The sequence below is a fragment of the Aquarana catesbeiana genome, linkage group LG10 (genome assembly GCF_042186555.1).
Source record: "Aquarana catesbeiana isolate 2022-GZ linkage group LG10, ASM4218655v1, whole genome shotgun sequence".
In the NCBI taxonomy this organism is placed as follows: domain Eukaryota; kingdom Metazoa; phylum Chordata; class Amphibia; order Anura; family Ranidae; genus Aquarana; species Aquarana catesbeiana.
The window spans coordinates 92,765,496-92,779,928 of NC_133333.1; positions in this window are offsets into that span (position 1 = coordinate 92,765,496).

Sequence of the window (14,433 nt, forward strand, 5' to 3'; positions counted from 1 at the left end):
TATCGTTCCACAGGTCTCAGTGCAGCCCTGCTTTTTTGCTCCCAGTGATGCCCTCCCTTTTCCAGTCTGAGCTCTAAGATGCTGATGCCCAGTCAAATTCTGGTAATTACACTTATTGCTTTAAAAAATACATTATGAGGCATACTTTTAAAGCGGTAAACATGACATTCACCAAACATTTACTGCGGGTTTTCTGCAATAAATGTTTGGTGAGAGTCACATTCAATGCCCCTTATTTTTTTTAACTAGTGATTCTTTATATCTAGTGAGAATTCAGCTTTTTTGTTTTTCTTTTTTGCTGCCTGTTTTTACTTTCGCTAAAAAAAGTGAAATAATGAGGCCATTGAAGTCTCTAGCACCAGATCAGGTGAAGGATAATTGACAGGTTGCTCTGTAACAGTTCAGACAGATTTAGAGCCCACTTCACCTTTTTTTTTTTTTTTTTTTCTTCTTTTTTTTTTTTTTTTTTTTTTTCTTTTTTTATTCCACATCAGTTAACTATATCCAGAGACTTCCTTCAGAGTAGTGTTCATATGTGTCTCTAATCCAGTCACATCATTGTGGTCGTTCAAAAATAGTTTTCTTTTTTTTTTTTTTTTTTTTTTTTTTTTTTGAAAGGTATTGTGTAACCATGTACATTTTAGTGTATAATTGATTATAAAAATGCCGCGATACAAGTATAGAGCCTATTTCCTGCCTCTCAGGATCAATTGGCCACATATCTTCGTATTACTGTTATATGTATTTGTGCATTAATACTTCTCTCGCTGGTGCACCCCCCCCCTCCCCCCCCACCCCCCTTTTAACCCCCCCGTGTTATACCCCCATATTCCTCGGGCGCAAACTTTGGTCAATATTACTTTGATACATTGTTGTCTCTCGACTCTAATCTATAGACTACTACTCGCTCAGCCTCACTCCTTTAATGGGGAGAACAGGTAAATTCGGTACTAGATAACACTGCTGAAGGACAAGGCATTGCTTGGATCCACGGGTTCCACATTTTCGCAAACTTATTATGATTGCCTAACCTAGTGTAGAATGTTCTTTCGCTCCACACAGTGGAGTTGACCGTTCTAATCCAGTCTTCCGGGGTAGGAGGAGTTCTTGATTGCCATGACTGTGCAATCAGTTTCCTGGCCTGGAACAGGCATCTTGCTGCAACTACCGCCGTGCTTCTATCTCCCAGACTGTTGGTGACGTATCCCAGCACACAGGTTTTGGGATCTAACTCTAAGTTGGTTTTGAACGTGGTATTTATTTTCTTTAAAATCTCGGGCCAGTACCTGACTAGTTTTGGGCACCTCCAGAACATATGGATTAGATCGCCTGTATTTCCGCATCTAGGGCATTCATCATTAGCTCTGTGACCAAATATAAAAAGCTTTTTCGGTGTATGGTAGGATCTATGTAGCAGCATCAGGTGGGAGACTTTTTGCGCGGGAGAAACCGACACCTCTGGTCCAAGTTCCAGAATCCTTTTCCACTGCGTGTCCGTAATTTCCCCCACGTCAGCCGCCCACCTGTCCCTGCCCCGGGTAAAGCCTGCCTGTGTGTTTATTTTCTTTATTAATTGGGTATATATCACTGTAATTAACCCCTTGGAGGTCTCTGATTTTATTATTGTTTGTAGTAGTGGGATCTTGCACCATATGAGGGGTTGTCTTCCGAACTGTTTACTCAAGGCGTGCCTGATCTGTAGATAGTTAAAGAATACTCGATTTGGCAACCCGTACTCATGCCTCAGATCCTCGAAGGGTTTCAGAGTGTCCCCCTCGTATAATTGTTTCAGTCGGCTTATCCCACTCTTTTCCCACAACTTGTTTCTATCCATTGATAATAGTTCCTGCAGGAACCTGTTGTTCCAAATTGGTGAGTATTCCGAACTTCCCTTATACCCCATTATTCGCTTAGCTGCCTGCCAAACCTTAGTGATCATTTTAAGTGTTGGGATCTCCCGTTGTAACGAATCTGCCTCCAGTGCTTCAACTAATGAGCTATGAGGGCTTCCCTGTAGAATAATTTGGACACTCTTGCCTCCCCCTCCATCAGTGGCGCATCCGCCAATTTGCTGCAACTGAGCAGCCAAAAAGTAGGCATACGGGTGGGGGATCGCCAGTCCCCCCTCCGTATCGGGGCACTGTAATTTTTGTAAGCCTATCCTGGCCTGCCCTTTTTTCCAAATTAATTCCCTAAAGAGGGATTGAATTCTTTGGAACCATTTCTCCCCAATCCATACTGGTGAATTGTGGAGCAGGTACAGCAACTGGGGCAGCCATATCATTTTAATCAAACCGGCCCGACCCGCTGTAGAAAGAGGGAGTCTACACCAGATATCGCACTTTTTTTTAAATTTCAGTAAGAGAGGGACCAGGTTGTCCTCAATGAACTCTTCAGGGTTCCTGGATAATACAACGCCAAGATAATTCATTTTCTCCGTGACTCTTAATTGAGGTAGGCTCGATGGAATAGGGTTGGCCAATGGGTCAATCGGCAGAAGCGATGATTTCTCCCAGTTGATGGTCAGGCCTGAGAACTTACCAAAGTCCTCCACCAGATGAACCACTTTCTCCAATGAGGGGCTCGTGTCCCCAAGGAAGAATAAAACATCGTCCGCAAAAAGCGCTATTTTCTCTTCCTCGCTGTTCCTATGGTAACCCTGTATTTCGGCCGATAATCTTACTGCTCCCGCCAGTGGCTCCATAGCTAAAACAAACAGCAAAGGTGACAAGGGGCAGCCCTGCCTAGTCCCTCTTTCAAGGGGGAAGCTTTCCGAGAAGTCGTTATTTACCTTGAGTCTTGCCTTTGGATGGTTATATAAGGTTTTTAACCAATTGATAAATACGGGGCCAAATCCAAACCTCTCCAGGACCCACCAAAGGTATTCCCACTCCAGGCTATCAAAAGCCTTGGCGGTATCTAAGGACAATATGGCTCTAGACCCCACGTTCTCTGCCGGTACCTGAAGATTTAAGTAGGCCCTTCTGATATTGGTACTGGTGGACCGACCGGGGATGAACCCCGATTGGTCCGAATGCACAAGTTTTGTGATACATTTGTTTAGTCTAGTTGCCAGTACCCTTGCAACAATCTTGGCATCCGTGCACAGTAATGATATTGGCCTGTATGAGGAGACTTCCGATAGGTCTTTCCCCTCCTTTGGTATCACCACTATATCGGCCTCTGACATCGACAAGGGTAACCTCCCGTCCTTAATCGACTGCTCCAGAACTTTTAGGAGCTCTGGAAGTAGCACTTCCCCGTACTTTCTATAGATCTCCAATGGCAAGCCATCCGGGCCTGGAGATTTCTGGCCTGACAACTCCGCGACAGCTTTTTGCAACTCCTCTAGGGTCAGGGGGGAGTCCATCTCGCCCCTGTCCCTGTCCGAGAGCGCAGGCAACTCTACCCCTTCCATAAACCTGTCTATCTCGCGGCGGTCCGGCCCCCTACGCGACCTGTACAGGTCCCTGTAGAACGCCGAGAATGTCTCCAGGACCTTAGCGGGGTCGGAAGTGATTTCTCCGGACGGTGTCTTAATTGAAAAAATAGCTGATGGAGATTTATTGGACTTGGTTATACGGGCCAACATCCGGCCCACCCTTTCCCCTTCACCAAAATAATTTTGCTTCTGGAAGAGTCTTTTATTTTCTACTCTTCTGTTAATTACTTCTCTATATTCTTGTTGTCTGCTGAGCCATTCCGCCTGCTTTTCCGGGGTTGGGTCCGCCACATAGTGTGCTTCTGCTACCATAGCTTCCCTGCTAGCCCTCTCCTCCCATTCCCTAGACGTTTTCTTGGCTATGACCACCTGCTGGTGTAATAGTCCTCTAAGAAACGCTTTTAAAGTGTCCCACACTACTCCCGCGGGGGCTGAACCAGAGTTGAATGTTACGAACTCTTTTAGTTTAGAGGTAACTTCTGCTGGACCGCTTATTAAGTCCAACCACAATGGTTTTATTGTCCACCTCTTGCGGCTAGACTTAACAGTTAGATTCAGAGTCAAGATCAAGGGAGAATGATCCGAAATTCCTCTCGGCTTGTACTCTATGTTCCCTATTAATTGCATAGCGTCCCCATTGCCTACCGCCATATCTATGCGCGAGAGAGTGGAGTGTGTCCCTGAATAACAGGAATACTGTCGGATATTTGGGTTGCGGGATCTCCATAGTTCCCGCCACCCCACCTCCTCCAGAAGTTGGCCTAAACGGCCCTCTGATAGCCTTTCCGCCCGATTAATGGGTGGAAAACGGTCCAATTTGTTATCTAAAACTGTGTTGAAGTCCCCCACTAATATGACCGGTATATCTACTTTACTTTCCACAAACTCTAGCAAGTCCAGAATAGCCTCTGTTTTAAACGGAGGGGGAATGTAAATATTTGCTATCACCAGGGGCTGATTTTCTACCACACAGCTCAGGAAGACATAACGACCCAGCGGGTCTATTCTGGCGTCCCTGCAGGAAAACGAGAAACCTCTCCCCACCAATATGCTCACCCCTCTTGAATATGAGGTGTAGACTGAATGATACTGTTCTTGGAATTTGTAGTTCCGAACCTGTGATTTAGTATCGTTGGTAAGGTGGGTTTCCTGCAAACAAGCCAGACCGACGCCGTGAGCTTCCATTGCCAAGAATACTGCTGCTCTTTTAGCAGGATCACCCATGCCCCTGATATTCCAGGAGCCTATCCTTAATGTTTTAAAAGGCATCTTGGAAAAAAGAAAAAGAAAAAGGAAAAGATCATTTGTGAATTTGTGGGTTCCAAGCTCATCATAAACTCTGTGGTTGTGTTAGCCAAGAAAAAATACAGAGAAAAATAGAAAAAAATGAAGTGAGGAGGGCAGTGGGCCCCTACATCCGGGGACCCCCCCCCTGCCATTTCTGACTGCAAATACAAATTACTTGTGCTGATATACATTACGTTTGTTTTTGTGAACCAACCCTTCATACCTATGTGTGACTTACTTCTACACCATTGCCTATCCCTGTGACTCACTGTAGCCCCCCCATCCCAACCCCCTTCGACTTTATCCAACCCCCCTCTTCCCACCCTAGTTCGTGATCCCCCCCCCTGCCTAGTTAGGCTAGCCCCAGGGGCTGTACATGTGACCTTTTTCCCCCCTCCCAACCATACAAGAAGTGACTTCCCACACATACATTGAAAAAATACATTGTGGTTTGCTAACACATTCGTCCCCCCCCCCCCCCCTCCCACGACCCACTTCCAAACCCACAAAAAAAAATATACAACTAGTGGAATCACCTCCTTCATCCGTGCTTCCACTCTCGTACTCCCCCCAACCCCCCACCCCCGTGTCGTCTACTAATTTATTATAAGAAAAACAAACAAAAAAAGGAGGAAAAGGAGGAAGAGAAAAAAAAAAAAAAAAAAAAAAAAAAAAAAAAACGTTTTCCTCCTTTCCTGTCCAAGTTTAAATAGCCTTATTTGGCCCTTAGCTCTGCAGGCCCGTTTTATTGTCTTCCAGCCATTTTGTTGCCCCTGCTATTGTATCGAAAAAATGGGTGGATCCTAAAGCAGTAATGCGTAGCCGTGCAGGATATAACAGGGCATATTCTATGTTGTAAGTCCGTAACTTTCGCTTGATGTCCTTAAATTCAGCCCTTCGTTTCTGGAGGTCTGGGGAATAGTCAGGGAAAAATAATATCTTAGCTCCATTGTACAAAATATCTCCCAGTTCTCTGGCCCTACGCATCAATGTTACCTTGTCTCTATAATTGAGAAGCTTCATTATTATTGGCCTGGGGTACCCCCCTGATAGTGGGGTCCTAGTTGGTACTCTGTGGGCTCTTTCGATGGCAAAAAGATGAGAGAAAGTATCCGTCCCAAATATACCCCTAAGCCAATTCTCCAGGAACTCCTCAGGGTGGGGGCCCTCGCACCGCTCCGGTAGGCCTACCACTCTTACGTTGTTCCTGCGGGACCTATTTTCAATTTCCTCCATTTTCACTTTATGTAGTCCCATCTGCGTTTTTAGTAGCTTAAGATCTTGCTTTAGTGGGATTAAGTCGTCTTCAGCCTGGCTTACTCTCTCCTCCAGTTCAGATGTTCTAGTTATAGTCCTTTGTAGTTCTTGGCTTACCCTAATTATCTCTTCCTTTAATCCCGTCAGCTGATCGCTCAGGTCGTTTAAAGAGGTCCTGCAGGAGTTGACAGCCTGCAAAACGTCTTTCAGCGTGGGTTCAGCATCTACTGATGCGTTTTGCGCAGCAGCATTGCTGGTTGCTAGTCCCGTGGAGTCACCCGCAGACCCTTTACTAGCCGTCGCTTTCATTGTGTGCGTTACTGCTGATCCTTTTCCTAAGCTCTTTCTATCCCCTGAGCCCCCTGCTTGCGGCCTGTCCTGCTGCTGCTGGGTATTTTTAGGTGGTGGTGAAGCGGAGGAATGAGCGAATTTTTCCAGTTTAGCCGCTGCTGCGACTGTTACCTGGTTCGCCTTTTCTTTTGAAGTGCGGGTCATTTGGGAGCTAGTGTTGTCCTGTTGCTGTAATTCCTCTCCTTTTTTCCTGGTCATGGCTTATTGTATGAGCCGGGGGATGTGTAGGAAGGTTTGGCCACTCGTGGGGTTAATATTTTCTCCCCCCCTCTCTTATCCTTTCCCTCACTCCTCTTCTCTTCGCACGATATTATCTCAGGTCCAGTAATATCCCTTATTGGTATAGTCCTCCACCGACCGTTATGTAACAGCTTTCCCCAAATATACACTGCTCTCTGTGTGGTAGTATTACAGGCTGTTTAAGGCAGTCTGAGCTCAGGTCTGGTCATTAGCTGATGATAATATATCGGGCTGTCAGGGCTCACCTGTGTCTTCACTTCCCCTTCATCCACCACAATGGGTTAACCCCTGGGGAGGGGGGAGAGATAGTCCACTTCTAGTGTACCCCCTAGTGTAGCTACCAAAGTTTGTACCTTGGCGCTGCCAGATACCTGGGCAGCACAGGGACGCTTCTTTCTCTGAGAATAGTTGACAGCTCCTTTCTCTGGGAGCGCACGCCGTCCACGCCGTCTCCTTCCCCTGGAGCCGAAGCCGTCGTCCCGGCAACCGCCCTTCCTCTCCACTCCGAGGAGTTCAGATGTGCCGCTTCTCCCGAGCGGCTTAGGTTAGTGCTGCGGCGCCGCGCTCCGGAACAGACAGGGGCAGGGGAGCCGATCAGCTGACTGGGGGCCAAGATCCTTAGGGGGAGAGAGCCCTTACAGCCGGGTCAGAGCGCTGGAGTAGGTTCCTACAGACACGGAGGCATCGGGCTGGGGGAGGTTCACTCGCTCCTCCACTCACTCCCACATCCGGTCACGCCCCTCATAGAGATGCCCACTTCACCTTTGACTCCAAAATGTTGCAGACATCTTCTGATTTTTGCCCAAAACTCTTAATATGCTTACATCTCCTTGTAACCTGTCCTTTTTAAGAGCATTTGGAGGTTTTCACACAGTTTGTCAACTCTTTGTGAAACTACAAAAACACAGGGTATTACAGTTATTATTGAGAACCTTTTTAATGCATTGTTACACATCACTTTTAAGCATCAATGCACAAAAATCAGGTTGATGGTAAAAGTGAAATTGCAAGCAAAGACTAATATGTAAAAGAAAGTGTTTTTCTTGACGTGCCAAAAAGACTGAGCATAGATTTCAAATGTATGAGCAGAATGATAGCTAAAGCTAAAAGATATATTGGGAGACATGAATGAGAAAACTTCTTCAAATTAACTTTGTTACACTTCCTTCCACAACTTTGCAGCAAAATCCTCTACAGCAGGTCACAGCCATTCTCACCAAGAGATTTAATAGGTTAACATTTGTTTTCTTTGAAATGGAACTCACTGCACACGGAGTCCCATAAACTTGTCACCCCATTTTGATAATATATGGTAAGGTGTTTAGGTGAAAACACAATGTAAGAAAAGACATTTTGCTATATGCATTGCTAAGGAGAACCAGCTAATGTATTTATGGCAATAATGGAGGTGCAAATATAATGATATTGGTGCGATTGTACCAACTCAGGCCAGGACAATGTGATAGGAGCAAGATTCAAGTTTGGCAAAAAATTGAATTTATCTATCCACACTAGCCATATGGTGAATATAGGACAATCTGGAAAACATTTAATTTAGGTCACTGCTGACAGCACATTTAGTTCTAACTCCAGAGCACCTTGGGAAAAAGTAGCAAGATCAACACCACTGATCTTAGAGCCTACGCTACTTATGTTGTGAATGGTGGGGTTATCCTATGAGAAGAGCATGTTTACTTTCTTTAGGACAAGTCCATTATTAAGAAATAAAAATGTCCCGCAATGTAAATCCATCTTCAATGGACAGCACCCGACGGACCAAAAAAGAGAAAAAAAAGCAACAACTCCGCCTCCATGGGAGGCTCCCGCTGACTGACGCTTCTTCCCAATGACAGCTGTTATATAGCTGAGGGCAGGGCCATCCGCTGACGTAAACGGGTGACCCCGCCTTCCTCTGATGTCATGTGGTGTCAGAGGGGGTGGGGTTACCCGTTTACATCATTGCTAAGAAGCATTAGTGGGCGGGAGCCTCCCATGGAGACGGAGTTGTGGCGTTTTTTTTATTCGGTCCTTTGGGCGCTGTCATTGAAGATAGATTTACATTGCAGGATATTTTTATTTTTTTATTTCTTAATAAAGGACTTGTCGCAGGACATTTTTATTTTTTTAATTTTTTAATAAAGGACTTGTCCCAAAGTGTCTCCTGTTATTTTTACTATTTTTGACACTTTTTTTGGTGAATTGGTAGGGGTACAATGTACCCGATACCCATTCACATGGGGGGGTGGGCTCTGGGGGTCCCCTTGTTAAAGGAGGCTTCCAGATTCCAATAAGCCCCCCACCCACAGACCCCCACAACCATTGGGCAAGGGTTGTGGGTACAAGGCCGAGGTCCCCATCAAAACGGGGACAAGATGTTTTGGGGGGGGACCCCAAAACATCCTCCCCATTTTGAGGGCAGGTGGCCTGGTATGGTTCAGGAGGGGGCGCTCTCTCATCCCCCCTCTTTTCCTGCGGCCTGCCAGGTTGTGTGCTCAGATAAGGGTCTGGTATGGATTTTGGGGGGACCCCAAGCCATTTTTTTTATTTTGGCGCAGGGTTCCCCTTAAAATCCATACCAGACCTGAAGGGTCTAGTATGGATTTTGGGGGGGACCCCTACGCCATTAAAAAAAAAATAATATTCATACCAGACCCAAAGGGCCTGGTAATGGACTCGGGGGAGGGGGAACCATGCCGTTTTTTTTAATGAATTTTTTTTCTATATTGCCGGGATCCAACAATACATTACAGCCAGGATCAGTTTTAAATTACTTTTTTCCTTTAGAAATGTCATTTTCCTGTGGTACTACAGGGGAAAAATGTGCTACTTTACAGGCATACTAAGGACAACCCCAAGGCACGATAGTTAAAGAAATATTTAATTTTTATTGTTTCACTTTAAGCATTATTAAAATCACTGCTCCTGAAAAAACGATCTTTTTTCAAAATTTTTTTTTTTTTTGCATTGATACATGTCCACTGGGGCATGACCCAGGTCCCCAAACACTTTTGATGGCAATAGTTGCATATAAGCCTTTAAAATGAGCACTTTTGATTTTTCATGTTTGTGTCCCATAGATTTTAACATGTTCGCTTGTTCGTACAAATTTTTGTGTGTTCGCCTGTTCTGGTGCGAACCGAATTGGGGGGTGTTCGGCTCATCCCTAGTGATTAGCTGCAAATTTATTCTGTAGCAGGACAACAACCCCAAACATACAGCCAATGTCATTAATAACTATCTGCAGTGTAAGGAAGAACAAGGGGTTACTTCAAAGAGTTCCTTTAAAAACTGTGTGTAAGTGTACCTTGAAAAATTGAAGAATTTATGCTGTTTTGAAAGTAAAAGAGGGTTACACCAAATATTAATTTGATTTGGATTTCATTTCTGTTCATTTACTTTCAAATATGTAAAAACAAAAACTATTAACACTTCTATTTCTGAAAGCATTCTTAATTTACAAAAAAATGTTCACACCTGTCTAAAAATTTTGCACAGTACTGTATATAGTACATTACGTTAATGATAGGGCTACATGTATATGTACATAAAAAAATGCCAAATCTAAACAATGATTAATCCCATATGACTAATATTTACTATAGCAATGTGTAATTGTGTTACTTTACCACAAATTGTAGGCAGAATACAGAGAAATGCAGAGAGTGACAGGTTTCTTTACTTTATGGATATTTTATTGGTACAGTTGGTCAGGTTCCAGTTTGGAAGTACTAAGACATTTGCAGTAAAACTGGGTTATAAAAGAGAAAATATGCAATTTCCTGCTGAAAGTTATCGCTGTGCCTTTACTGCTTGGTGTGAATGAATTTATGAAGCATATTATTGAATATGCTTGACTCTCCAGGGTCAACATCAAATAATGAAGCCACACTACTGAATCACATGACAACTGACAATCGTGAAATGGTCCTCTCCTAGGATTAGAATATGACTAATACTCTTAATGGAGACAACCCACACCTTCCAAAATTCCGACAGGTATGAATTTATTCTAATATTTTAAACTTTTAAGTGTTTCCAAGGTAACCAGTTTCTCGGGAGGGCTGTGTAATCTTAGTCATTTGGCAGATTTGTCATTCTTGAAACCTGTAGGTAAATTGTTTCTTTTTTCTTAAGTAATTATAAAGCTGTCATTAGTCTCATAGATAATAATTAGTAGCTGAAAACTCAGAAGAATCCAAGGAAGGGAGTCATTTGCTTCACAGATCACTAAAATTACTACCGGCAGAGACTTGTGCTTCATGAAATGGATTACACTTGTGATCATCATTCATTCTATCAAGTAATTTCTAATACAGCTACTTTTTTACCAACATATAGAATATAGAATATGATGTGCACAGTAACTTCAAGGGTATCATTTGCACTGATTCACGTACTAGCAGATTGATGTTCAAAATTCAGGTAGAAGGCTTGCATAATGGTCGTCTCTTAACCTCCCTGGCGGTACGATTATTTCGGATTTTAGGTGCTGAAAGCGGTACAATTATTTTGCATGGAAATTTGGCGTTTTATATTGTAGGCCTGTAATTCTTAACAATAACACACTTAAAACTGTCCAAACAAGAGTCTAGTAGATATCCCGGGTATGATGAAGTTTGAAACACAAAAACATAAATTATAATATAATAAATAAATATAAATAATTAAAAAAAATAATAATATAATAATAATAAAATAAATTTCCCCACGATTCACTATCGCTCAACTCTGCAAGTGTACTAATTTACTATCGCTGTTTTCTAGCTGATCTAAAGCCACTTTTGACATAAAGGGACACTTTTTGGTTGCTATGGACAATCTCCAGTTTCCAGGCAGAAAGAACAGTATATATCATATAAAACTGCATGCAGGGCATGGGCCAAAGCACTGGGGACAAAAGGGATGTGAAATAATTTCATACAGTACTGTAAGATTACAGTACTGTATGTGTTATGATTTTTACATTTTTTTGAGGCTCCTCTCCCGTGCGTCGCGCTGCTCGCAGGGAACGGAGCCTGGCACAGAGAGGCTTCAGAGGAGACAGAGCCCACGGACACTGCGGGGGGACATCGCAGGATCCTGAGGACAAGGTAAGTAAAGCCGCACCAGGATCCTGCAATGTAATCCCAAGTGTGGATCGGGGTTACCGCTAATGGGACTGAAATTTAACCCCGAGCCACACTCGCGATTACCATCAGGGAGGCTACAGAGAACCTGTATTGTTAACACTGTGCCTCAAAAAGGCAAACAGAAGGCAAAGGGCTAGTCACAAATATTGCTTTTGAGTTCCCTGCAGCTGATCTTTTCCCCATTACTAATTTATAATTCCTTGTTCTGCACCGTGTCTCTGTGTTAAGGTTTTTAACTTTGTAAAAGCTTCCTTATGTCAGTCCTTACCACCAATTCTATGACTCGTGGGGTAATGATTAAGAAGTGAGATGTTTCTGGTCTCAGGTAATGGATTTTTTAGCTACCAATTTTGGCCTCCCAAACATATGTAACATATGAAAGAAAGAAAGAAAGAATGTAACATAAGAAAGAAAGAAAGAAAGAAAGAAAGAAAGAAAGAAAGAAAGAAAGAAAGAAAGAGAAAGAGAGAAAAAAAAGAAAGAGAGAAAGAAAGAAAAAAAGAAAGAGAAAGAAAGAAAAAAAGAAAGAGAAAGAAAGAAAGAAAGAAAGAAAGAAAGAAAGAAAGAAAGAAAGAAAGAAAGAAAGAAAGAAAGAAAGAAAGAAAGAAAGAAAGAAAGAAAGAAAGAAAGAAAGAAAGAAAAAAAGAAAGGGAGAAAGAGAGAAAAAAAAAGAAAGAGAGAAAGAAAGAAAAAAAGAAAGAGAAAGAAAGAAAAAAAGAAAGAAAGAAAGAGAGAAAGAAAGAAAGAAAGAAAGAAAGAAAGAAAGAAAGAAAGAAAGAAAGAAAGAAAGAAAGAAAGAAAGAAAGAAAGAATATACATATATCCTATACCCACAATTGATCCAGAGGAACGCTAAAAAAAAATAAAAATAAAGCATGATCCAATTTGTTCCAACAGGGGAAAAAATTCCTTGCTGATTGCTCAAAGAGGCAAACAAATATTCCCTAGATCAACTTTAACTATAAATATTAGTATCCAGTTATATTATGTGTATCTAGGAAAGAATCCAGGCCTTTTCTCAAAACAATCTACCAATGTACAATGACCAGAAACATCTCTTGAGGGAGTCTAAACATTTTCACAGCTCTTACTGTGAAGAAGCCTTTCTGTATTTCAAGATGAAATCTCTTTTCCTCCAGACGTAAAGCGTGCCCCCTTGTCTTTCATCATAGCTTTAAAGTGAATAACTCAACACCAAGTTCACTATATGGATCACTTATGTATTTATAGATGTTGATCATATCTCCCCTTAATCTCTTCTTCTCAAGAGACAATAAATTTAGTACAGCTAATCTTTCCTCATAGCTGAGCTTCTCCATGCTTTTATCAGTTTGGTTGCTCTCCTCTGCACTTTCCCCAGTTCCTCAATATCCTTTTTATGAACTGGTGCCCAAAACTGAACTGCATATTCCAGATGAGGTATTAATAATGATTTGTACATGGGCAAAATGATCTCTCTCTCTCTCTCTCTCTCTCTCTCTCTCTCTCTCTCTCTCTCGTCTAAGTCTCTCTTAATACAAGAAAGGATTTTGCTTGCTTTGGAAACTGCAGTGTGGCATTGCATGCTATTATTATGCTTATGATCTACCAGAACACCCATAGCCCCCAACTGCATAATTTTACATTTATCATTATTAAACCTCATTTGCCACACAGTTGCCCAATGAAACAGTGCATTGAGGTTGGCTTGTAAGTAGGAGACATCCTGTAAGGATGTTATTCCACTGCATGGCTTGGTGTCATCCGCAAACACTAAAATGGTACTTTTAATCCCAGACCCAGTAAGGGTCCCAATACTGAACCTTGGGGTACACCACTGATAACCTTAGACCATTCAGTGTAAGAATCATTAACCACTAATCTCTGTATACAGTCTTTTAGCCAGTTTTCTATCCATTTACAAACTGATTTTTCCAAGCCTGTAGACTTTACCTTACATATTAGCCTTGTGTGGCGAACCATGTCTAATGCTTTGGCAAAATCTAAATTTACTACATTCACAGCCACCCCTCTGTCCAAGGTATGGCTCACCTCCTCATAAAAAGAAATCATATTTGTTTGACAACTTATGTCTTTCATGAATCCATGCTGTCCGTTACTTTAATATATTGTTTTCCAGCAACAACTGTGGTCTTTTATTAACTATAGAAGTTAAAGTAACAGGTCTATAATTATTTGCTAAAGACTTTGATCCTTTTTTAACCACTTCCCAACCCGCATATAGTAATATGATGGCCGCATCTTGAGCGGCCGTCATATGACGTTCTTGGCTACCCAGCCATCTTGGGGGCCTGCGCCCCGCCGGCGGTGCGTGCCCGCTGCATCACTCGGGAGCCGATGCGTGTGCCTGGTGGCCGCAATGTCCACTGGGCACCCGCGATTGCTTGTCACAGAGCAGGGACATGGATCTGTGTGTGTAAACACACAGATCCACGTCCTGTTAGGGGAGAGTAGACAGATCGTGTAGGATTCTCCTCCAGTTAGAATCACTCCCTAGATAACACATTTAACCCCTTGATCGCCCCCTAGTGTTAACCCCTTCCCTGCCAGTGACATTTATACAGTAATCAGTGCATATTTATATCACTGATCGCTGTATAATTGTCAATGGTCCCAAAATAGTGGAAAAAGCGTCCAATTTGTCTGCCGCAATATCACAGTCCTGACAAAAATCGCAGATCGCCGCCATTACTAGTAAAAAAAATAAAAATTATTTAAAAATGGCAT